Below are 23,527 nucleotides of genomic sequence, written 5' to 3' on the forward strand. Positions count from 1 at the left end.
TACCGAAACTGAAAAAAACACAGAAAATGACTGTTTTTAAAAATATTTTTATACAGGAGGTGGCCAGTGACTGGGGACGTGGTACAGGAGATGGTCAGAGACTGGGGACGTGGTACAGGAGGTGGTCAGAGACTGGGGACGTGGTACAGGAGGTGGTCAGAGACTGGGGACGTGGTACAGGAGGTGGTCAGAGACTGGGGACGTGGTACAGGAGGTGGTCAGAGACTGTGGACGTGGTACAGGAGGTGGTCAGAGACTGTGGACGTGGTACAGGAGGTGGTCAGAGACTGTGGACGTGGTACAGGAGGTGGTCAGAGACTGGGGACGTGGTACAGGAGGTGGTCAGAGACTGGGGACGTGGTACAGGAGGTGGTCAGAGACTGGGGACGTGGTACAGGAGGTGGTCAGAGACTGGGGACGTGGTACAGGAGGTGGTCAGAGACTGGGGGCGTGGTACAGGAGGTGGTCAGAGACTGGGGGCGTGGTACAGGAGGTGGTCAGAGACTGGGGGCGTGGTACAGGAGGTGGTCAGAGACTGGGGGCGTGGTACAGGAGGTGGTCAGAGACTGGGGACGTGGTACAGGAGGTGGTCAGAGACTGGGGACGTGGTACAGGACACATGATACAATTGATACAATGCAGCCAGTGTGTCCCCCTCATAGCAGCCAGTGTGTCCCCCTCATAGCAGCTAACCTGTGAAGAGAAGAGGAGAGTCGCCTCCGTCACCTGTTTGATCACAGCAGGGGAACATCACAGCTTTCAGTTCAATAGCTGTGTGTTCCTGGCCGCGCACCGTCACGTACAGCCCCTCCCCCTTGTCAGGGCACTTTGATAGACAGATCATCCGTCCAATCCTATGGGTGATCTGTCTATCAAAGTGCCCGGCCAAGGGGGAGGGGCTGTACGTGACGACGAGCGGCCGGGAACACAGCTATTGAACTGAAAGCTGTGATGTTCCCACGCTGTGATCAAACAGGTGGTGGAGACGGCTCTCCTGCACTATAGCATAATATAGCTTTTCATGATGGGCGCACCAGGGGCGGGGGGCTCCACCCCCTACCCTGGCCCCGCCCCATTTTCGGCTCCATTATCGGCTGTTTTTCTCTTTCGGCAAATTGCTGAAAAGGGCATTTTCGGCCGATATGTTTTGGCGGCCGAAATTTCGGTGCATCCCTACAAGAAACAGGAAGTGGGCTGTATAAGGTATTTTCTGGCAGGAAAAAAATGTTTTACTATACAAAGTTTAAACAACAAGGACAGAAGATTTAATAGATGGAGTTGAAAAAATGACTGAAGGTCTGCTTTAGGCACATTATTTTTGCATGAATTTTCAGATTTATAAATTTGGAATGTTTTTGGACTTTTTGCACATATTTGAATGCACTTTATGAAAATATAAAATTTTAGGACTTTTTGCAACGAATTTTGGTATAAGTTTTAAGACCGGTACCTCTTTCCAAAAATTAGAGAATGCAGCAACCATTACCAGACGCGGCAGCAACATCAGCGGTATGTATGATGACTTTCCATGAAGTGAGGGGATGGGGCTGCTTTTGGTTTTCTTGAGATTACTTCACTTGGCCTTTGGTGTATGATATCCGATTTAGGAGCCCAAATTCTTCAGGAAAAGGCTTTTCACCATTTTGGAAAATGGGGGAGAAATTTTATCTTTGAGGGCATCTATACTTTCCAGGACGTAGGTGAGGAATTCTCTATCCACTTCCACAGTAGAATCTTAGTGGACACATCGGTGTGGACAGAAGACTCCCTGTCCTGTACAGTAATGGAGCCCTAGTAGAGTTTGAAGGCATTCCCAGCGCTAGTGATCACATACATTGTTTATCTGTTGGTGACATTGGCTATGTGGCCAAATACTCTTCCAAACCAAATGTACTACAAAGCCCACTTTGTAGTTCTACTGCTAAAATATTTTGTATGAGGAAGCATATTACTGGCAGTGTAGAAATATTTATTTATCAATCAGTAATTGTATCTAAGGAAAGGGGAAGCGGGTGAATTGCTTAAAGTTAAGGCTTGTTTAGTGCAATAGCTTCCTCCTGGCAGTTTGTGGTTTAGATATAGAGCTAAATCCTGAATAATGGAATACTTGTAAGAAAATGGTCTGATATGCAGTGTGATGAGTGCGCTAGAATGTATAATGTGTTTTTTAAAGTATCGTAAAAAAAAATAGTGAATAAATAATAAAATAATACTGATGATACATTTTAAATATATTGTATAATATAAAATCGTTATGTATTTTTTTTATTTTTATTTTTTATAAATTCTTTATTTTTTCACAAAAATAGTAATACAATGTTACGTGTGAATGCATCCATACAACACATCCTCTAATTTACAACTAACATCCTCTTGGCAGACGTTAATTACTATTACTCGTACAGAGAGGTTATATTATATTAAGTTAGCTCGTTGTTTATTCACACTTCCATCATAATCTAATGTAAGACCATGTCATTTTCTACCTTTGTTACATTTTCCTTAAGCAGGGACAGCCCTGGTTATACCACACAAAAGGAAAAGACACAACAGAGATTTGAAAGGACAGAAGGAGAAATAGAAAAAAAAAATAATAATAATATACCATGCCGCTCCATAAAGATCTTATTTTTCTGTGCCTTAGAAAATGTAACCCCCAGATCCCTTTCCCATGCTTGTAATAAGGCCAGTTCTAAACTTTATACATGTTTTATCTTTAGCTAAAATGTGTTAAACTAATATATCCCAAATTACATGACTGTTCTTATAGTATTCACCTCATGTTAATATACTGAGAAGCCTCATTTCACACTTTTATACATTCTACTTAACTATAAATCTTCTATTGTATGACTCTTTTTTTTATTGCATTATATTCAATAAAATATTTGAAAAAAGAAAGAAAAAGGCCAGTTCTTGTGGGGCTTCCAACTCAATCAACAGGGCATACATAAATGCGAGTGAATGTCTCAGTGGTTCCCCCTTTAAAGCGGGGTTCCACCCTAAAGTGGAACTTCCACTCATCGGAACTCTCCCCCCCTCCGGTGTCACAATTGGCACCTTTCAGGGGGGAGGGGGGTGCAAATACCTGTCTGCCACTTCCGGGCATAGACTCCCACGAGAGTCTATATATAAACAACTAAACACTGCGCAAAAAAATATACGAAAGAGGAAGCTGCCAACACGCTAAAAGTGGGATTTTTTTAGCTATAAAAACGTCAAAAATGTAAAGTGTAGGCGCTAAACATATATTACTGTGATGATCAAGGGAATTTAACCCCCAAAAAAACAAACAGCAAAACAAAACACATAAAATAATGAACAATATATGTGCAAAAGAACAGAAGTAAAAATAGAGTGTCAATGTGAATATATCTTACTTCTAAAACCTGACCCCAAATCTGAGGATAACTTCTTACAAGAAACCCCCAAAAAATGTACATACAATCAAGTCCATGTGTTAGTGAACGTGGATGTACGAAAAAAAGGAAAATATACAAACAGTCAAGTCCATATAATACTAAACGTGGATGTGCAGACATGGATCCAAACTGGTTATAGTGAAGGCAACAAATCCTAATGTGGTGTAACCATAGACCATTTCACCGTCATGCAATTCCCACCACCTTACGAAGCAAAGGCTTACCAGAAAAAAATGACCCGGATAGACTTATGTCTAGGGGGTCAGAAATAGCTTGAAATTCCAACTACTGAGGCATTGGATACAACATTCAATATTTCCATGGATCTCGAGATGGATGGTCTTTACGATGTGGTAGACTATATATGGTCACCGTTTTTTAGAGAGACAACTCCGACATCAGCTCGGACATAGGGGATGGAAGGATAAAGCCAAAATAGTGTAATAACGTTTTTTTTATTTTTTTTAAACTTTTTTAATAAAAATAAAATATTACACTCACATTTCCATAGTTGTAAATAGACATGTCACAAGAAATAGGCAGTGGTAGAGTCTTTCCGGACGCGTTTCGACCTATGGGTCATCATCTGCGGTAGACTACTACCACTGTTACACTGCCTTTTATAAGAAACATACCTTGGTACAATCGGATCAAACCAGGCTCCCCCCTGTGTGTCACTGGTGTCCACTTCCAATATCAGTGTCATGGCGGCCCGGCGTGCGTTCCACGCCTCTATCCAAATGCGTTCCACCTCTATTTGCCTGCGTTCCGCCCCATGAACTCAAAAATTACCCCCAATGGTTGGAAAATAGCGAGTTGTAAAACGAGGACTCATCTCGGAGGGATAGAAAGTTAAATGAGTCTGGGCCGCTATATATTAAGGATCGTATTATACTCCTAATTAGGAGCAGGCAAATAGAGGTGGAACGCATTTGGATAGAGGCGTGGAACGCACGCCAGGCCGCCATGACACTGATACCGGAAGTGGACACCAGTGACACACAGGGGGGAGCCTGACATGTCTATTTACAACTATGGAAATGTGAGGTGTAATTTTTTATTAAAAATGTTTTTTTTTTAAAAAAACGTTATTACACTATTTTGGCTTTATCCTTCCATCCCCTATGTCCGAGCTGATGTCGGAGTTGTCGCTCTAAAAAACGGTGACCATATATAGTCTACCACATCGTAAAGACCATCCATCCCGAGATCCATGGAAATATTGAATGTTGTATCCAATGCCTCAGTAGTTGGAATTTCAAGCTATTTCTGACCCCCTAGACATAAGTCTATCCGGGTCATTTTTTTTCAGGTAAGCCTTTGCTTCGTAAGGTGGTGGGAATTGCATGACGGTGAAATTGCCTATGGTTACACCACATTAGGGTTTGTTGCCTTCACTATAACCAGTTTGGATCCATGTCTGCACATCCACGTTTAGTATTATATGGACTTGACTGTTTGTATATTTTCCTTTTTTTTTCGTACATCCACGTTCACTAACACATGAACTTGATTGTATGTAAAATTTTTTGGCGTTTCGTGTAAGAAGTTATCCTCAGATTTGGGGTCAGGTTTTAGAAGTAAGATATATTCACATTCCCATTCCCACGAGAGTCTATGCCTCTTCCTGTGCACTGTCTGCTGGGACACACACGGGTCCCAGAGACAGCGCGGACAATTCCTATTGCGTGGCACGACTCGCGCATGCGCAGTAGGGAACCGGGAAGTGAAGCCACAACGCTTCACTTCCTGATTCCCTCACCTAGAATGCTCGGCTGCTGCCGCCACCAATCGATCGGCCGACATCGCTGGATCCTGGGACAGGTGAGTGTCCATTTATTAAAAGTCAGCAGCTGCAGTATTTGTAGCTGCTGGCTTTCAATATTTTTTTTCACAGTGAAATCCCTCTTTAAGCATATCTGCTCAAACTTGGATGGTGTACTTACCACTGACATTTGCAGTGTTATTGATCGAAGGAACACATTAAGCTGTGTTCACCTAAATGGGTCTAGATCCCCTGGGAACACCCGTTGAATCTCCCCACTAGTCATCACATGATTGTCTGTCGAGAAATGAATGAGGCTGCTAGTTTCCCGTCGCCTTAAATCCTGAAAACCCTGGTCTGTTAAGCCTGGCTTGAAACTCGGGGTGTCCAGGATTGAAATCATGGGACTTGGATGTGTTGATATCTCAGTTTTCTTGAATATCTTTTTGATGTATCGAAGAGTGGCACCACAGTAGGGTGTCTCCTCACAGCCTGTGGTATCTCTACATCCGAGAGCCATACTGTTCCCTCCAAGGGTATAGTAATCATTGCGTGTTCCATGTATCCATGCCTTATCTTTAGAGTACACACCAATCCACTACCCGTGCTAAGTGTGATGCTTCATAGCAGCCACGCGGATCAGGGAATCCAACCCCTCCTCTTTCTTTTGGTAAAGTTTAAATATCTCTACGTGCTCTCGCTGGTTCTCCCACCCAAATAAACCTTAACCTCAAATCCCTCAGAAATCCTGGGGAGATCTTAATAGGTAGGGTCTGGAACAGGCATATCCATCTCGGCATTACCTTCATTTTTTTTTTTTATATGTCAATTCTACCAAACCACTTTAAAAACGTCCTTATCCCACCGCTGAAAATCTGGTTTAATCTGTTGTACTAGGGGGGCAAAATTGAGTTTGAACACTCTCTCTCTATTTAGCTTGTTCGGTATTTTAGTCCCCAAGTAGCATATATGGGAGTCTGTCCATCTAAAAGCAAAGTAAGCAGATAACTGATATTGCAAAGAGGTATTCACTTCACTTCTACTCCCATCGCTTCTGATTTATTGTAGTTTACCTTGAAATTGGACCTCCCACCATACATGTGTAATTCCGATAGTAGGGATGGGAGAGATATAACTGAAGAGGTTATAAAAGATAACAAATCATCTGCATAAGCGGCAAGTTTGTGTTCTTCTCCCTTTATTGAAATGTCCCTAATATCTGGATTGGCCCTATAGCCCTTAAAAAGGGTTCTAGTGTGAGAATAAAAACAGATCTAAAATATAAAAAGTACCGTATTTATCGGCGTATAACATGCATCCCAAGTTTAGGAGGGAATTTTAAGGAAAAAAAATGATATTTAAATGCCCATAAAAGCAGCCTTATCAGTGTCCATTTGCAGCCTTGTCCATCATTGCAGCCTTGTCACTGTCTTTTGCAGCCTTGCCGTTTAAAAATGGCACATCCGAGCTACAAAGCCGGTGTATCTCGGCAGCTTTCGGACAATCTCAGCGGCTTTCGGCTCACAATCAGCGGGAGATTGGCGTATAACGCACCCAGGATTTCCCCCTGATTTTTAGGGGAAAAAAGTGCGTGTTATACGGTAATATTAAAGACCAGGTATTATTTAAAAAAAAACAAAAAAAAAAACACCTGCTCTGTGCACTGCAGTGGTTTTGCACAGAGCAGCCCTGATCCTCCTCTACTTGGGTCCCCCTCACCCCTCCCTCCTGCCACCAGAACAAACTGCTTGCTATGGGGCACCCGCACAGGCTTTCTCATGAGCCGATGCTCTGCGTATCCATACCTGCCCCCTCTCTCTTCACATTGGTTCACTGGCTGTGATTGACAGCAGCGGGAGCCAATGGCTCTCAGTCAATGAGGAGGGATAGTCTCCAGAGAGCCAAGGCCCTTGTGCACATTGCTGGATCCAGATGGTTTTCATTGGCCAGATTAAATTGATGCCCAAACGCCACATTCTGCTAAACTGGTTTGAAAAAACACAGCTTAGGTGAGTTTTTAATGCTGATTTTATCCTGTTTGGATAAACAGCATTTTACAATAAACCAATGTGCATGAGGCCTTATACTCTGCAATAATTCACAGCTCTTCAATAAACTATTTTGTCATTTTAAAAAAAGGTAAACAAAAAAGACTGATTGGACCAACGCTCATGACATGAATGGAATGTCCTACGACATGTCATTCAGCTTGACTTTGCTATAATGAAACTATGAACTCGAAGTACATATGACATATCTTGTGACATTGCATTAGCATGTTAACACTTACAATGCCCCCCCCCCCCCCCCCTGTAAATTGTGACTTAGGCCTCATGCACACGGACGTTTTTACAGCCGCTTTTTTGAGCGTTTTTTGCAGCTTAAAAACGCCTGTCCATGTTAGTCTATGGCTTCATGCCCACCTAGGCGTTTTTGAGCTGCAAATGGCATAGGCGTTTTCAAGCTGTAAAAAAAACCCCACAACCAGTGCGTTCTGTGGCGCGGAGCTAGAGCTGTAAAAACGCCAATCGCGGGTAAACGCGCAACATATTTTCTTTGTTTTCGGAGTGCTATAGCCAAGAGATGTTTCTTTAAAAATGCTACTTAACGCTAAACGCACAAAAACGCCAATGCAAAACGCGGTAAAAATTGCGTTTTTAACGCCGATTTTTTTCCAGGCGTCGGAGCTAGCTTTGCAGCCAGTTTTTTAAAACGTCCGTGTGCATGAGCACTTATTCTTCACAGCTTTATTTGCCATTTAGAAAACCACTCCGTATTAATGAAGCTGAGTGCAGTCAAACAGGCTTGCTTGGAGGAGACCTGTGATAAGAGGAATACTTAGACTGACATTGGGGACCTGTGAAAATGCTGCTTATTTAGCTGTTCGGTTGATCTAGTGGCTTTAATACTTTGAGTCACTAACTTGGGCATGTATTATTTTCATTATTATTCAGAAATTATATAACACTAATGCCACATACAGACCACCTGGACTTTTTGACAGCAAAGGTCAGACGGAACAAATCCGTCGGACAATTTGATCATGTGTGGGCTTCATCGGACCTTTGCTGTCCAAAAATCTGATGGACTTTAGAAATAGAACATGTTTTAAATCTTCCCGCCGGAACTCCACCGGATCGGGAATTTGGTTTATCATGGTTACCGTGACATTGTGTTAATGCATCAATGCAGTGCATGTTATCTCTGCAGAGCTTGGATTCATTGAATCAGTTTACCAAAAAAGTACATATTGCAGAATATAAAGCCTCATGCTACATAACGAAGCTCCATTTCATGCTGAAGAAACTAAATTATTTAATGCTTCTTAAATAGAGAACTATCTTTAGATAGATTTTTACCCCAAAAGCGTTTTATTAAAATAAATTTGCTAAAAAATCAATTTTTTTTTTTTTTTTTTTTTTTTTTTGTTGATTTAAAAAAAAATTGATTTTCTATCCACCCTGGATGAGAGGGCACCAGTTATGACCCTTGACATCACCACAGATAAAATTTAGTGAATATTCTGTGTCAGACACACAGCAGGATATAGTTTAAAGTGGATGTAAACCCACTCTCATCCTTTCTAAACTACTGCAATATTGGTTATGTAGAAGGATATACATGCCTTCTGCATGTGTACTTATCTGTCAAATGTCTCCCCTCTGTCTGCTATGAGACCCGAAAAACTGCAGATTTTGTGGGTGGGTCTGTTTTTCCAGGGCTCAGTGGGTGGAGTCGTAATGTCAGTAGACTTCCTGCCCACCTCTACACTCCCCTTATCAACATGCATTTTCTCCTGTGTATTTCTTACACTGAACTTCTGCTATGATCACTAACATCCAATCAAAACCCAGAAAAGTCCCCACATGACTTCAGCATGCCAAATCAGGCTGAGGTGTGGAACAGCCAATCCTTGCAGAGCTGCTGAAGAAAGGAGTGGGAGGGAATTAAAAAAATAATGCATGTCTTCGGCTAGTGCACGAGATATGTAAATCACCTGTCAATCACAGCAAGGGGAAAGAACAGACACAGATTTCAGTTTCCCGTCTTTTTTTTTTTTTTTTTATTTCACTGAAAAAAGATTTGAGGATTGCTCAGAGCTGGATTAACTCTTTGTGGCAAGACTGGGCACAGCTGATCTGAAATCCCATACTCTATATTGTGCCAGACAAAAAAATAATAATAATAATAATAACTACTTTAAAGTGGTTGTATACCCACATTTTTAACTTTTACCTACAGGAAAGCCTATAATAAGGCTTACCTGTAGGTAAAAAAAATATCTCCTAAACCTGTACGGTTTAGGAGATATTCCCCTCGGTATGCGCCGCTGACTGCAGCGGCGCATGCGCACAAGGGGTTTCTCGCCGTCAAAATCCGGCAGCGTCCGAGCGGCCGGACTGAAATCTCCCGCGCGCATGCGCGGGAGTGACGATATCGCGGCTCCTGCCACTCACAGCGCCGGAGCCGCGATACCCGGATGAAATGCAGAGGGAGCATGTCAGCTCCCTCGGCGTGGATCGGGCCAGATGTCGGGGCCTCGTTCTAAGGTAAGTATTTCATAATGAGCTAGTATGCGGTGCATACTAGCTCATTATGCCTTTTTCTTTGCAGGTTTAAAAAACAAAAAAAAAATGTGCGGGTTTACTACCGCTTTAAAAACTATGGGCATAATGCAAGAGATGTTCAGAGACGCCTTGTTCTAACTAAACAATTATAAAGTAGGTGGTGGGGTAGAGTGAAATCCCATTTTTAAATGCCAGTTTGGTTCACAGGTGTTGACTGTATTGGCAGGTATGTGCAAAATAAATAGATCCACTGTGTATGTACTGCTTCATAGTTGTCAGAGTAGCCACACTTTCCCATCCATTTTATTAGGGCTGATATAGAGGATGGAATCTGTATGTAGTCAATGTTGGTCTTCTAGGTGTTTTCCACAGTAAGGTCATTTTGTAGAAGAATAGTAGCAGACAGTGGCTTTCTTAACCACTTATGCTCTGGAGCAATTTGTTCATTTTGTGCACACATGAAAAATCAGAATTTTTGGGCATAAAATTACTTGAAGGGGTTGCACAGTTCACAATTAACACTATCCTCTCTGTTTATTAATGTAATGTGTCCCTGTGTCTGTGCCCTATTAAAAAACATAAAAAAAAAAAAATACAGCTATATACCTGATTTCAGAGCACTGATCGGCGCTCACATGACCGGCCGACTCTCTCCTCTCTCAGCCTGTCAGCCACTGCAGGACAGAGTTGACCGTTGCTCTTTAAAATTGAGGATTTAAATCAAATCCACCCTCGGCAAACACTTTTGCAAAGTCCAAGTTTCCCATATCCACAGCCACCCCTCTGTACAAGGTTTTACTTACCTCCTCATAAAAAGAAATCCGGTTTGGTTGACAACGTCTGTCTTTCATGAATCCATGCTGTCTGTTGCTTAACCACTTAAGCCCCAGACAAATTTGCAGCCAAAGGACCAAGCCCCTTTTTGCGATTCGGCACTGCATCGCTTTAACTGACAATTGTGCGACGTGGCTCCCAAACAAAATTAGCGTCCTTTTTTTTTCCTCCCCCACAAATAGAGCTTTCTTATGGTGGCATTTGATCACCTCTGCGGTTTTTATTTTTTGCGCTATAAACAAAAATAGAGCGACAATTTTGAAAAAAATGCAATATTTTTTACTTTTTGCTATAATAAATATGCCCCAAAAAATATATAAAAAAAAACAACATATTTTTTTTCCTCAGTTTAGGCCGATACGAATTCTTCTACATATTTCTGGTAAAAAAAAATCGCAATTGCCGATTATTGATTGGTTTGCGCAAAAGTTATAGCGCTTACAAAATAGGGGATAGTTTTATAGCATTTTTATTAATTTTTTTTTTTTTTACTAGTAATGGCGATCAGCGACCTCCTTTTTTTATTTTTTTATTTTTATTGTGACTGCGACATTTATGGGGGACACGTCGGACATTTTTGAGACCATTGTTATTTATACAGCAATCGGTGCTATTTAAATGCACTGATGCCTGTGTAAATGGCACTGGCAGTGAAGGAGTTAACCACTAGGGGGCAATGTAGGTGTTATGTATGACATTGTGTTTTTTTTTAATTGTAGGGGGCGTGGCCTGGCATGTGACATCACTGATCGTCTTTCCCTATATCAGGGAACAGACGATCGGTGACAGCCACAGTAGAAAGCACGGGGAGAGGTTTGTTTACACAGACCTCTCCTCATTCTTCAGCTCTGTGACCCGATCGCGGGACACCAGCGGCGATCAGGTCCGCTGGTGCCACGGTCACGGAGCTCGGGGAACCGGGTCAGGAGCGCGGCAGCATGCTCCCGACCCACGGCTGGGCACTTAAAGAGCAACGTACAGGTACGTGCTTGTGCCCAGCCATGCCATTCTGCTGATGTACATCGGCGTGAGGCGGTCCTTAAGTGGTTAAAATATGTTGTGTTTTTTTTGTTTGTTTTGTTTTTTTCCCCAGCAAGAACTCATCTATGTGGTCTTTTATTAAACTCTCCAGTATCTTCCCAACTATAGAAGTTAAACTAACAGATCTATAGTTATTTGGTAAAAACTTTGATCCCTTTTTAAATATGCGCCAATGCAGTGGTACCATTCCAGTCATTAACGAGTCCCTAAATATTAGAAACGATGGCCTTGAAATTACAGAGTTAAATTATTTTAGGATCCATGGGTGGATGCCATCTGGTCCAGGTGCTTTATCCACCTTTATTCTGTCTAAATATTTCTGGACCATATACCTTTTGAGTCATTGTGGATCATTTGCGGCTGTGTCACTACCACCCCCATTATGGACATGCGCTCCCCCATGCTCCTTTGTATACACAGAGCTGAAGAAAGTATTTAATACATTTGCCTTCTTTGTCCCCAGTCACCCACTCTAGATTATTTTGTAAAGGGCCTACATGCTCAGACTTGACCTTTTTACTATTAATATATTTGAATAATTTTTTGGGGTTTGTTCTATCTTTTGCAGTCTGTCGTTTCGTTAAGAATTTTTGCATCCTTGATTTCCTTTTTACATGTTCTTTTATACTCTTTGTAATGTTTAAACGAAAACGTGCCTTCTTTTTTTATTTTTTATAGCCATTTTAACTTCTTTAAGGTTTTATTTTTAGCATTTTAAACTTATTGCCCATGGGAATATACTATGCAGTGAGTTTACATACAGTCACTTTGAAGAATTCCCATTTCTGTTCTGTGCCCATTGATGACAATATTCACTCCCAGTCTAAGTCCTGGAGAGCAGCCCTCATCCTTGGAAAATTTGCTCTCTTGGGCTGCTTTCACAATGAGGTGCTTTACAGGCGTTAACCACTTGCCGCCCACCCTATAACAAAATGACGGCGGCAAAGTGGTTTCAAAATCCTAACCGGACGTCATATGACGTGATCAGGATTTTAAGCCGCTGCGCGCCCCCGGGGGCGCGCATCGCGGCGATCGTTGTTGCGGGGTGACAGTCTGACACCCTGCAACTACGATCTCGGTAAAGACGGAGACTCTTTACCACGTTATCAGCCGTGTCCAATCACAGCTGATCACAGAGTAAATGGGAAAAGCCGGTGTCAGACACGAGTAGAGGAGAGCCGATCGGCTGCTCCTCTGACGGGGGGGGGGGGGGGTCTGTGCTGATCGATTATCAGCGCAGCCCCTCTGAGCATGCCCACACTGGACCACCAGGGACGTCACCAGACCACCAGGGATGCCCAGGACAAGTTATGCCACCCTAGACCACCAGGGATTCCAGTCAGTGCCCATAATGGATGCCAGTCAGTGGCCGCAATGGGCATCACTGATTGGCATGCATTATTGTTTGGCAATGGCATCCATTAGTACAGTATATTATAATACAATGCCGCCCATCTGTGCTGCCTATCAGTGCCCTTCTGTGCCGCCTATCAGTGCCCATCAGTGTCGCCCATCAGTGCCACATATCAGTGTCCATCGGTGCCCATCAGTGTAACCCCATCAGTGAAGGAGAAAACTTACTTATTTACAAAGTTTTGAAACTGAAACAAAAAAAACATATTATTTTTTTCTAAATTTTCGGTATTTTTTTTTATTTGTTTAGCAAAAAATAAAAACCGCAGAGGTGATCCAATACCACCAAAAGAAAGCTCTATTTGTGGTAAAAAAAAAATGATAAAAATTTCATTTGGGTACAGTGTAGCATTACCTTGCAATTGTCGCTCAAAGTGCGACAGCGCTGAAAGCTCAAAATTGGTCTGGGCGGGAAGGTGTTTAAGTGCCCAGTATTGAAGTGGTTAAAGTGCTACAAATAGTGTCTGCAAAGCGCCCAGGAAACAGCCGCTGGTGTGTCTCCAGTGGGCCCTGAGGGCTTTCACACTGAATCGGTGCACTTCTAGGGCGGTAAAAAAAAAAAAGTCCTGCAAGCCGCATCTTTGGAGCGCTGTACGAGAGTTGTATTTACCGCTCCTAAAGCGCCCTTTTCCATTGAAAACAATGGGGCAGCGCTGCAAACCCGCCTGCAAAGCGCCACTGCTAAAACGACGGTAAATCGGCGCTAAATATAGCGCCGCTTTACCGCCAGTGCACGCAACACCCCAGTGTGAAAGTAGCCTTAAAGTTAAGTGTTTTTATCTTGGCTGTAAGCAACAAACGCATGCAGGTAACATTAAATGAAATCATGTTATGGTCTCTGCTACCCAGATGTTTTTTTATATGAATATTGGTAATAAGCTCTGCATGGTTTGAGATTACCAGGTCCAGCAGCGTGTCATTCCTAGTTGGGGCCTCAATAAACTGGACCATAAAATTTGTCTTGTAATAGGTTTATACATTTTTTGCCCTTTAAATGTCCCAGTAGTATCATGCCGGGTAGTTAAAATCCCCCATTATTCCCACTGTCCGCTCCCTTGCAGCCCTTTCCATCTGCGCAAGGAGCTGAGTCTCCACCTCCTCACTAACACTGGGAGGTCTATAACAAACTGCAATGATAACCTTTGCAGTACGCATACCCATGTACAGTTCCACCTATAATGCTTCAGACTCATCACACTCTCCATCAACTAAGTCCTCTTTCAACTAGCACTGATGTGGACGTGAAGGCCAAGCTCATAGTCTCCGTTCGAATTCATCCCAAAGGTGTTCTATCGGGTTGAGGTCAGGACTCTGTCCCCAAACTTGCTCATCCATGTCTTTATGGACCTTGCTTTGTGTACTGGTGCACAGTCATGTTGGAACAGGAAGGGGCCATCCCCAAATTGTTCCCACAAAGTTGGGAGCATGAAATTGTCCAAAAATGTTTTGGTATGCTGATGCCCTCAAGGTTCCCTTCACTAGAATCAAGTCCACCCCCCACACCGTAATCCCCCTTCCACCAAATGATTTGGAACAATGCACAAAGCAAGGTCCATAAAGACATGGATGAGCAAGTTTGGGGACAGAGTCCTGACATCAACCCGATAGTCTCCGTTCTAATTCATCCCAAAGGTGTTCTATCGGGTTGAGGTCAGGACTCTGTCCCCAAACTTGCTCATCCATGTCTTTATGGACCTTGCTTTGTGCATTGTTCCAAATCATTTGGAACAGTACACAAAAAGCCACAAATTTGCAGTAAAATCTTGCGATTTTTTTCTGCCTGAAAACGCTATGCTCAGGTATGAATGGGGCCTTACTGTGAAGGCCAGTTATGGGCGTGGGCAGTGGCCAGTTTTTTGTTACGATTTAAAAAAGTAGTACATGCACTACTTTTGGTGATTTTGGGTGCGACTTCAATAGACATCTGTGCATGAAGCTGCACAGATGTCTTCAAAGTCGCACCAAAATACGACTTTGAATTTCAGATGCCGCACCATTTCAGTGCCGCATTCAGTGGGAACAGATTGTGTTCTTGGTAATTCGATCCCTGTCAGTTCAACAATAACTAGTTGAATGTAATAAAGTATTGTACAGTAGACATTTAACACCTCATTGTATTTTAGAATGTGCCTGGTCTATAGAACAGCTCCATGGTGACAAAGCTTTGTAGTCCTGAAAGCTCCAGACCATTAAAACCAAAAGAGCGAGAAGGAACAACATTCTATATGTGCAGTGAAGTGAAGAGATGGAGGGGTATAAATAAAGGCTTACAATGTTTTTGGCCAATAGACTGCTTTTCCAAAACATTCACCTCCTGTGAACTTGTACCTGATGTATGATTCCCAAGCATGTGTGACACCTGGTCTGTGTGGCATTCCTCTCCACTTTTAAATATGCTTTGGGCTGTGCCAATGGTTGTCAACTTTTTGAGCTAAAGGGGACTCTAATGTGCCCCCTGACATTACCACAGGGCCACACTTAATGATCAATAGATCTAAGTCTTGATAGGCCTGTCAGAAACTGCAGACCTAATACTGTAGAGGAAATGTCTGTCACAGAGTGTGGACATGCTACAGTGGGGATCGAAAGTTTGGGCACCCCAGGTAAAAATGTGTATTAATGTGCATAACGAAGCCAAGGAAAGATGGAAAAATCTCCAAATGGCATCAAATTACAGATTAGAAATTCTTATAATATGTCAAAAAAAGTTAGATTTTATTTCCATCATTTACACTTTCAAAATTACAGAAAACAAAAAAATGGTGTTTGAAAAAGGTTTGGGCACCCTGCAGAGTTGATATCTTGTACTGCCCCCTTTGGCAAGTATCACAGCTTGTAAACGCTTTTTGTAGCCAGCCAAGAGTCTTTCAATTCTTGTTTGAGGTATCTTTGCCCATTCTTCCTTACAAAAGTGTTCCAGTTCTTTGAGATTTCTGGGCTGTCTGTCACGCACTGCTCTTCTAAGGTCTATCCATAGATTTTCAATAATGTTGAGGTCAGGAGATTGTGAAGGCCATGACAAAACCTTCAGTTTACGCCTCTTGATGTAATCCCCCGTGGATTTTGAGGTGTGTTTAGGATCATTATCCATTTGTAGAAGCCATCCTCTCTTTAACTTCAGCTTTTTCACAGATGGCATCAAGTTACCACCCAAAATTTTCTGAAATTTTATTGAATACATTTTTCCTTCTACTCGTGAAATGTTCCCTGTGCCACTGGCTGCAATACAACCCCAAAGCATAATTGATCCACCCCCATGCTTAACAGTTGGACAGAGGTTCTTTTCATTAAATTCTGTGCCCTTTCTTCTCTAAACGTACCTTTGCTCATTCCGGCCAAAAAGTTCTATTTTAACCTCATCGGTCCACAGAACTTGTTTCCAAAATGCCTCAGGCTTGTCTATATGTTCATTTGCATAGTTCAAGCGCTGATTTTTGTGGTGAGGACGTAGAAGAGGTTTTCTTCTGATGACTCTTACATGAAGACCATATTTGTACAAGTATCTCTTTATAGTGGAATAGTGTACCACAACTCCAGTGTCTGCCAGATCTTTCTGGAGGGATCGTGCAGTCAAACGTGGGTTTTGAATTGCTTTTCTCACAATGCTGCGAGCTGTTCTGTCTGATATTTTTCTTGGTCTTCCAGATCTTGCTTTAACTTCTGTTCCTGATGACTGCCATTTCTTAATTACATTCCGAACAGAGGATATTGACATCTGAACACGCTTTGCTATCTTCTTATAGCCTTCTCTAGCTTTGTGAGCGTCAACTATTTTCAGTTTCAGTTTTCTAGACCAGTGGTCCCCAACCTTTTTGGCACCGGGGGCCGGCGTAGTTGAAGAAAATTGTGCCAAGGCCCAGGGGGGTGTATGCAGCTTTTCGCGGGCAATTTATCGGGCGATGGCTGGCATTGGCGCTTCAATCATCCCGGCACCATCATTGATATGATGTTAGGATGATTGAAGCGCATTATTTCTATTATTACATTGTAATATATAATGAAATAGTTCAACTCACCATAACGCAGAATGTGCCAGAGTGTCACTTTCAACGTCGCCTGCCTTCAGATGCAGCTTGTCACGTCGCTTGTCACCAGAAGCATTTTGTCCCTTGCCACGTCGCCTGGCACCAGATGCTTTTTTGTCCCTTACCATGTCACCTGCCACCTGATTCAGCTTGTCACTTGCCACGTCACTTGTCACCAGATGCAATTTGTCCCTTGCCACGTCACCTACCACCAGATGCGGATTGTCACTTGCCATGTCGCCTGCCTTCATATGCAGCTTGTCACTTGCCATGTCATCTGCCACCAGATGCATTTTGTCCCTTGCCACGTCACCTGCCACCAGATTTGGATTGCCACTTGCCACGTCCCCTGTCATCAGATGCAGCTTGTCATTTGCGACGTCGCCTGCCATCAGATGCAGCTTGTCATTTGCCACGACACCTCCCACCAAATGTGGATTGTCACCTGCCACCACATGACTGTTGTCACTGCAGTGGTGGCAGCACAGGTGTGCACATTAGTAAAGAGGCAAGCCTGCACTAATGGGTAGTAAGGAAGAACAGCGGTGGGGCGTCGGTAGTGAGAGATGATCTCACCTGCCTCCGCTTCAATAGTATATCAGTGTTCTGCCGCGCTGTGTCGGCAGAGGAGCAGTAAAGCGGGCGGGCAGTGAGAGATGATCTCATCTCTCTGTTCCCCCGCCTCACCTCCAGCGTTATAGCATCCCCGCTGTGAGCGCGGAAGAGTTGGAGATGATCTCATCTCACTGCTCGCTCGCCTCCATATAGCGGCCCCGCTGTGAGCGCGGAACAGCGGTGATGCGGGCGGTGAGAGATGATGCCACCTCTCTGCCTGCTCCGCCACCGCTCATCAGAGAGTGCAGCCTTCGCGGCCCGGCTGCAAGCAGGCCACGGCCCGGCAGTGGGCCGCGGCCCGGGGGTTGATGACCTCTGTTCTAGACAACTGCTTAGAAGATCCCATGGTGCTAATTGTTGGGGCAAGGTCAGATGAGTCTGGCCATTTAAAACCTTTGAGATTGACATCACCTGGTCTTCCCAGACGATGATTGAGAACAATCCATGACACTGGCAGGTCTCAGCTTTGCAAAGGGGGCAGTGCATGCTATAAATTCTGCAGGGTGCCCAAACTTTTGCAGACGCCATTTTTTTGTTTTCTGTAATTTTGAAAGTGTAAATGATGGAAATAAAATCTAACTTTTTTTGACATATTATAAGAATGTCTAATCTGTAATTTGATGCCATTTGGAGATTTTTCCATCTTTCCTTGGCTTCGTTATGCACATTAATACACATTTTTACCTGGGGTGCCCAAACTTTCGATCCCCACTGTACATAGTTGGCTGGGGATATGCTGCAGAACACAATACAAAACTGGGAACATGTTATATGGAGCTAGTAGAGATCAGTGCCATTACTCTAATCTGTGTTCCCAATACAGACTGTCCATGGCCAAGGGCCGCACATCATATACCAAAGGGCTGCATGAGGCCCTCGGGCCATAGGTTGTTAGGCACCAGGGAACTATGCAGTATGTTGCATAGTAGGCGAGGTTGAAAAAGACACAAGCCCAACCTAGTCCAACAAGTCCAACCTATGTGGCTGTATACAATCTGTGCTTGGTGAAGCTTTGCACTGTGTTCAAAGTGAACACGCAGCAGGGTGTTTTTGGCACTTGCTGTAGTTTCAGCTCTGTTGCTTTTACTTGTGTGGGAAATGGTATTCCAGGTGCTAATTTTACCAGTTAGGATAAGAACAGGTTCCATTATTATGCACAGTATTGTACCCATGTGTGATCAAAAGTGTGGGAGCTTTACACAAATTCCATGTTTTTTCTTGATACATCGAGAGAAGACAATCCTCAAAATTACTTGTGGTCTTTCTTAACCACTTGCTTACTGGGCACTTAAACCCCCCTCAGTCCCAGACCAATTTTCAGCTTTCAGCGCTGATGCACTTTGAATGACAATTGCGCGGGCATACAACACTGTACCCAAATGAAATTTCTATCATTTTTTTCCCACAAATAGAGCTTTCTTTTGGTGGTATTTAGTTACAGCTCGGAGTTTTATTTTTTGCTAAACAAACAAAAAAAGATGCAAAAAAAAAAAAATCATGTTTTAATAGTTTGTTATAAAATTTTGCAAACGGGTCATTTTTCTCCTTCATTGAAGTGCGCTGATAAGGCGGCACTGATAGGCTGCACTGATGGGCTGCATTGGTGGGCACTGATGGGCTGCATTGGTGGGCACTGATGGGCTGCATTGGTGGGCACTGATGGGCTGCATTGGTGGGCACTGATGGGCTGCATTGGTGGGCACTGATGGGCTGCATTGGTGGGCACTGATGGGCTGCATTGGTGGGCACTGATGGGCTGCATTGGTGGGCACTGATGGGCTGCATTGGTGGGCACTGATGGGATGCATTGGTGGGCACTGATGGGATGCATTGGTGGGCACTGATGGGCTGCATTGGTGGGCACTGATGGGCTGCATTGGTGGGCACTGATGGGCTGCATTGGTGGGCACTGATGGGCTGCATTGGTGGGCACTGATAGGCTGCACTTGTGGGCACTGATAGGCATAGTTAAGGCGGCACTAATAGGCACAGATAAGGCGGCACCGATGGGCACAGATAAGGCGGCACTGATGGGCAAAGATGGGCACAGATAAGATGGCACGGATAAGTGGCACGGATGGGTGGCACGGATGGGCACTGATAGGTACCACAGATAGATGGGACTGATGGGCACTGATAGGTGGCACTGATAGGTGGCTCTGATAGGTGGCACTGCTGGGCACTGATGGGCGGCACTGCTGGGCACTGATGGGCGGCACTGCTGGGCACTGATGGGCGGCACTGGGGTGCAGCACCTTTGAGGCAGATTGGGTGGCACTGTGGGGTGGCACTGTGGGGTGGCACTGTGGGGTGGCACTGTGGGTGGCACTGTGGGCATTATGGGCACAGACGGGGGGCACTTACTTTTACTTTGTTATTTTTCAGGATGGCACTGCGGGAGGCAGGTGGGCACTGGCAGGTGGCATGTGGTGCCTTTCATTGCTGGCCGTGATCGGGACTGATGTCCCGATCACGGCCGCCGGTGATCGGCTCTTTTTTTTTTTTGACAGCGCGAGGAGGAATAATAGCCGATTACCGGCTCCGTTCTGTCACATGATCAGCTGTCATTGGCTGACAGCTGATCACGTGATAAGGGGTCGGGATCGACCCCTTACACGGATCGGTGATCAGGCGAGTCTCACGGACTCGCCGATCACAGAGCGCGCCGCGCGCGCCCCTCAGGGGGCGCGCAGGCCGCTCGTAACCAGGACGACGTCAATAGACGTAGTCCTGGAAATCTAGGTCCGCGCTAATGCCGTCATTCGGCAATAGCGCGGTACCCAAGTGGTTAAAGAGGGCTTCCACTGGAAACAAAAATATTAAAAGCCAGCAGCTATAAATACTACAGCTGCTGACTTTTAGTAAATGAACACTCCCCTGTCCCAGGGCCCAGCGATGTCTGCAGCCGAGGCCGATCGATCGCTCGGCTGCTGCTGCCGCCATTCTCTGTGAGGGAATCAGGAAGTGAAGCGTTGCACAATGGGAATGGTCCGCGCTGTCTCTGGGATCTGTGTGTGTCCCAGCAGACAGCACGCCGGGACAGGAAACTGCATAGACTCCCGTGGGAGTCTATGCCCGGCAGTGGGTGCAAATACCTGTCTTAGACAGGTATCTGCACCCCCCTCCCCTATGAAAGGTGCCAACTGTGACACCGGAGGGGGGGAGGGTTTCCGATGAGCGGAAGATCCACTTTAGGGTGGAACCCCGCTTTAAGTACCATATTTATCAGTGTATAACACGCACTGCAATTTTAGGAGGGAAGTTTAAGGAAAAAAAACTCACATTTTAAATAAAGAACTTTAAAGCAAATTTAGGGTCACAGCTCATCAATGCACCCTGCTCAGTGCCCATCCATCTGCAGCCTCTCAATTGCTCATCAATGCACCCTGCTCAGTGCACATCTTCAGTCTATAAATTGACCAACAATGCAGCCTGTTCAGTGCCCATCTACAGCCTCACCTTTCCCATTATTGCAGCCTCGCCAGTGTTGGATTTGACCTGCTGTCTCCGATGGAAGAGGAGGAGCGAGCGCTGCTGAATTACATAGAGCCGTGATCTCCTGTGTGCCCCGCGCTCCGTCACTCACAGCCACGCCTCCTGGCCCTGCTCATATGATAGAACAGTGGCCCAATGCGGGACCAGGAGGCGTGGCTGTGAGTGGCGGATCGGCGTGTACATAGGAGATTGCGGCTCTATGTAATTCAGCGGCCCTCGTTCCTTTTTCGCACCTCCATGCGGTGCGTGTTTTCCCTCAGAGAGCAGAGATTGCTATATAACACGCACCCACGATTTCCCCCTGATTTTAAGGGAGAAAAAGTGCATGTTATACGCCAATTAAATATGGTAATCATCTGTAGTGTTGCTTTGAAAAGACAAGGTAGAAATGTGCTGTGTGTACAGTGCCTTGAAAAAGTATTCATACCCCTTGAACACTTCCACATTTTGTCATGTTACAACTAGAAACATTAATGTATTTTATTGGGATTTCATGTTATAGACCAACACAAAGTGGCACATACTGTAATTGTGAAGTGGAAAGAAAAGGATAATTGATTTTCAAAATTTCTTACAAATATGTGAAAAGTGTGGGGTACATTTTGTATTCAGCTTTATTCATACTTTGTAGGACCACCTTTCACTGAAATTACAGCTGCAAGTCTTTTGGGGATGTCTCTACCAGCTTTGCACATTTAGATGCCCATTCTTCTTTGCAAAATAGCTCAAGCTCTGTCATATTGAATGGAGAGCATCTGTGAACAGCAATTTTCAAAAAGTCTTGCCACAGATTGTCAATTGGATTTAGGTCTGGTCTTTGCCTGGGCCATTCTAACACATGAATATGCTTTGATCTAAAACATTCCATTGTAGCTCTGGCTGTATGTTTAGGGTCATTGTCCTGCTGGAAGGTGAAGCTCTGCCCCAGTCTCAAGTCATCTGCAGATTCTAATGCTGCTCTAAACATGACCGGACTTTCCGGCAGACTAGGTCCGTCGGACATTTGGCGGGGTTCCGACGGACCTTCCGAACGAACGGACTTGCCCACACACAAACGGCCTAAGTCAGTTTCAAAGTCTGTTCATTTTGAACGTGATTACGTAAGACAGGACTAAAAAAGGAAGTTCAATGGCCAATAGCTTCCCTTGCGTTGTTTTTGGTCCATCAGACCAGCATACAGATGACCGGTTTTCCTTATATGAATTGATTTGAAACATGTTCTATTTCTAGGTAGGTCCGGATTTTTATAACGAAAAATTATCGTATTAGCCCACCCACGATTGGATTGTCTGATGGACTGATTCCGTAGGACCTAGTCTGCCGGAAAGTCCGGTTGTGTGTACGTGGCATAACAGGTTTCCTTCTAAGATTGCCCTGTATTTGGCTCCATCCATCTTCCCATCAACTCTTACCAGCTTCCCTGTCCCTGCTGAAGAAAAGCATCCCCACAATATGATGCTGCTACCACTATGTTTCACGGTGGGGATTGTGTGTTCAGGGTGATGTGCAGTGTTCGTTTTCTGCCACACATAGGGTTTTGCTTTTAGACCAAAAAGTTCAATTTTGGTCTCCTTTGACCAGAGCAGCTTTTTCCACGTTTGCCGTGTTCCCCACATGGCTTCTCGCAAACTGAAAACTGGACTTCTTATGGCGCTCTTTCAACAATGGCATAGTTGCCAACATTGTAAAAAAAATTGGGACACTTTTTTTGTCAGTAGGCAGAGTTGTATTATAATTAGGGGGTGGGCATGCGGTTATAGGTGTGGCATAGAAAAAGGCGAAGCGCGCCGCAGCAAGATATGGATGTGGCTGAAATGGGGGCGTGGCTCAAAGGGGTGTGGTTAGAGTCTGAGATGAATGCGGGGAGAAAGGAGAGGGAAAGGAGGGACAGCAGCCCCCCCGATCCTACACCACAATAGCAATAGGTGTTTTCCAGAGTTTGACAATCAGCAGATAAAGATGCTCCAAATACCTGGTGTTAGCGCTTTAATCATCCCGGCGCCATGATTGTTATGGTGTCAGGATGATTGAAGCGCATTATTTCTATTATTACATTGTAATATGAAATGAAATCATTCAACTCACCATAATGCAGAATCAGTGGGAGCCATGAACGCATCACTAGCCACGTTGCCTGCCACCAGATTCCATCAGGTGTCCCAAGCGGAGACTGTCCCTACATCAGGTGCCCCATCAGAGGTACCTTCCTCACATCTGTATCCATCAGCGGAGCCCCTCCTTACATCTGATGCCCCTCTGACATCCAGACCGGCGCCCCCACATCTCCAGACCGGCGCCCACATCCACGAGACTGGCGCCCAATTCACTGCACGGACTCACTGGCCCCCG

General features: G+C 44.4%; 1 protein-coding gene across 5 annotated transcripts in view; it reads left to right on the plus strand.

The window, feature by feature from the left end:
• LOC143933942 (sodium-dependent neutral amino acid transporter B(0)AT2-like) overlaps nt 1-23,527 on the plus strand; it is a 231,952-nt gene that overhangs the window by 118,656 nt on the left and 89,769 nt on the right. The window lies entirely within an intron of this gene.

The sequence above is a fragment of the Lithobates pipiens genome, unplaced genomic scaffold, assembly GCF_037356315.1.
Source record: "Lithobates pipiens isolate NorthernLeopardFrog02 unplaced genomic scaffold, aLitPip1_a1.2 Scaffold_27, whole genome shotgun sequence".
Classification (NCBI taxonomy): domain Eukaryota; kingdom Metazoa; phylum Chordata; class Amphibia; order Anura; family Ranidae; genus Lithobates; species Lithobates pipiens.